This window comes from Myotis brandtii, unplaced genomic scaffold (assembly GCF_000412655.1).
Source record: "Myotis brandtii unplaced genomic scaffold, ASM41265v1 scaffold105, whole genome shotgun sequence".
Taxonomy (NCBI): Eukaryota; Metazoa; Chordata; class Mammalia; order Chiroptera; family Vespertilionidae; genus Myotis; species Myotis brandtii.
The window spans coordinates 510,846-514,078 of NW_005353538.1; the positions used below are offsets into that span (position 1 = coordinate 510,846).

At 57.0% G+C, this 3,233-nt stretch overlaps 1 protein-coding gene across 1 annotated transcript in view; it reads left to right on the forward strand.

Annotated features, from left to right (window-relative positions):
• USP2 (ubiquitin specific peptidase 2) overlaps positions 1-3,233 on the forward strand; it is a 25,972-nt gene that overhangs the window by 10,917 nt on the left and 11,822 nt on the right. The window lies entirely within an intron of this gene.

Genomic DNA, 3,233 nt, shown 5'->3' on the forward strand with positions numbered 1-3,233 from the left:
GGATTTTAAAAAGATTCCCAGGTGATTCTAATGTGCAGCCAAGGTTGAGAACCACTGGTCTAGGGCAGTGGTCGGCAAACTGCGGCTCGCGAGCCACATGCAGCTCTTTGGCCCCTTTAGTGTGGCTCTTCCTAAGCCTTAGGAGTACCCTAATTAAGTTAATAACAATGTACCTACCTATATAGTTTAAGTTTAAAAAATTTGGCTCTCAAAATAAATTTCAATCATTATACTGTTGATATTTGGCTCTGTTGACTAATGAGTTTGCCAACCACTGGCTAGCATAAAGGCAGGAGAGTTAGGTGTTGTGTCTCCTTTATGTGCTCTGCCCATACTCCTAAGATGTATGCCTTCTTTTACCCTACCGCTCTCTCACAATAAGAAATGCTGAAGTTATTTTAAAATCTGATCCGCTGCCTCAATCCTGCCCCCTGGTTAGATCTTTCTGCTGGGTTGTTTTGGTTCATTAGGTGGGAGACCACAGTCCTGTCCCCACCAAAACTAAGTGCTTAGGGTTTGGGGCTTTTTCCCGTGATGAGAAGGTACTTCCGTCATGTTGGTTTCTAGTGTACGAAATACTGTCTGCTGTGTTCTGTATTTTTGTATATTTTTACTAACTGTATGGAAAGTTGTCAGTAAAGCCTTTGTCAGAGGATGGATTTTAAAAAAAGATTGCTTCAAGTTCAAAAACCAGATAAGAAATGCCTCTGAGCAGGCTTGTCGGATAAATGGAGCAGGAGTGCAGCTCAGGGGCGGGGCTTCAGGCCACAGACCCCGAAGCGTGGAATCACTAACGTCTGGAGAGGACAACTTCGCTAACCTGACTAGAGTCTTGGCCCCGGGAGGCGTCTGAAGGACCACGGGAGATACAGATGCCGGTGCCGCCGGGTGGGTGGCTGCGCCGGGGCTGGGGTAGGAGTGAGACATGGTAGAGCTGCCGAGAGACAGGTGTGAACTCTCAGCGGAACAGCTGCTGGGGTGGGAGTGTGTCTCACCCCCATGGGCATGGCTGGCGCTGCCCATCTCAGGGGTGACTAGAACACGGCCCTCTGTGGAGGGGCCCAGGCCCTAAAGGCTTTGGGAGGAAGCGGCATCTCCTGCTCGGGTGAGAACACTGGGCTCCGCCTCCTTCCCACACAGCACATCCCAGCCTCCCAGGAGTCCGTGCCCTCCCGCCATCCCCAGCAGACACCAGGCCCCTCACCCAGGCCAGGCTGAGGGAAGTGCTGAGAGAGGGCCTCAGGGGAGTGGCCAGTTGCCCTGGGGACACTTAGGCACCCCAATATCCCTCCTTCCTCCAGAACACCTCACCGCCCACGAGCAATGCCAGCTATGCCCTGCCACCAAGCCAGTGCCTCGCGGAGCTCACGGAGATGCTGCGGCCAGGAGAGCGGTGGTGTGAGGCCTGGCTCACCCCTCTCCTCGCTGCTCAGCCTGCACTTTGCTGCGATGAGGACAACCCGGCTCAGGGGGCCTGGCCGCTGCTTTCTAAAACCCGTTTCTGTGCGCATCTGCATTGAGGGGCCCTCCCTTCCATTCACACAAGTCCGGGCGCTCAGCTTCCTAGCGGTGTGACCCCAGAGAAATTCCTCACCTTCTGAGTCTGTTTCCTCTTCACAGATTAGCATGACGAATCGCAGGTTGTATAGGAAAGGGCCTGGCGTGTAGTGGGTGTGCAAGGATGTCCATCCCCTCACACCTTCCCAGGGGCCACGAGCTCTGTGAGCTGGTGCCTGCCCCAGGGCATTCACGTTTAAGGGGGGGATAAGTTCTTTTTTTTATTTAGTATTTTTATTGATTTCAGAGAGGAAGAGAGAAGGAGAGAGAGAGAATCATCAATGATGAAAGAATCATTGACCTGCACACCCTCGACTGGGGATCGAGCCTGCAACCCGGGCATGTGGCGTGACCGGGAATCAAACTGTGACCTCCTGGTTCATAGGTCAGCGCTCAACCCCTGAGCCACGCTGGCCAGGTTGGGCGGGAAATGAGTTCTTAAAACAGTGGCAATGGGACCAGCCCTCCTTGTTTTCAGGTGTCATAGGTGGAGGGCGAGGGCGAGGGCATGGCCAGGATGACTGCAGCTGCTGGAAGCTGCATTTGCCTCTTTACCTTGACCCCTCGTCCATAGAAGGGGCGGCCACACCAGCCTGCCCGCCTCACAGGGTGCCGCGGGCTGAGGGGGCTGAGCACCGGTAATGGGTGTGGAGGAATGTGAAGCCACTGCAATGTGGATGTCGGGACAGGAAGGGGCATCTGGCAGCTCCCCAGAGAGGGGAGGGAGCAGCCTCGGAGGGGAGAGGTAAGGAGGCACCCCCTGGGCCTGGGGCAGCCAGCCGGCTTCACCACAGCTGGCTTTCCGCAGGGAGGTCAGAAGGTCAGAGCAGGCCGGCCAGGGCACTAAAGCTCTAACCAGACTCCCTCCTGGTGGCCAACATGAACTTGGAATATCACAGACTCAACTGAGCACAGTAAGGACAGGGTAGGGGGCGGCATGAATTCTGAATGACCCCCTCCTGCTGCCTAAGCACCAACCAGATGCCAGTCCACGGGGCGTCACTCAGCCAAGGGCAGTGAGGGCTGCCCCAGGCTCCACCTTCTGTTTAAAACGCAGACACATTGGAGAGGGAGGATGTGAGGGTTTAAAAAACTGGTACTGTTTTCACTACCCCCAGGGGGCGATCTACACCAGGTGGCCTGGCCCTGCAGAGACACGGGAGCCCAAGTACCCAACCTGGTCTGCCCCCACCCCTCCCCCGCCCACCTCTCCTGTCCCTGGGCCCAAGGACACGCTGTTCCCGCTGAGCCCTGCCAGGGCTGCTTTAACTCCACAATCCGCCCTAATCCTCCTCCACACCACCCCGCCAGCTGCTCCCTCCCCGCCCTGGCGTTCTGCCTTCAGCCTCAGCCCTGCCTGTAGCCTGCCCTGCCCAGGCCACGCTCTCCAGTCCCCAGGAAGAGCTAGGGGTGGCCCAGGCCTCCAGATCAGTCGCCAGGCCAGGCACCTGCTGTTCAGAGGCAGAGCAGGACCCGAGGCGGGGATCCTGGCCTGGCCTGTCTCCCCTGCACCCGTGCCCTCTGCCCTGGGCCCTAAAGCACTTGGGCCCTGGTGTCCTAGGTCCTGTTTGCCCCGGGGGCTGCTGACTCATCTCTTGAAGCTCCGGGTCCCAGCTGTTCGGTGGCAGGCAGATTATATAAGCTGAGGGCATGTGACGTGTCTCTCTCGTGGGACT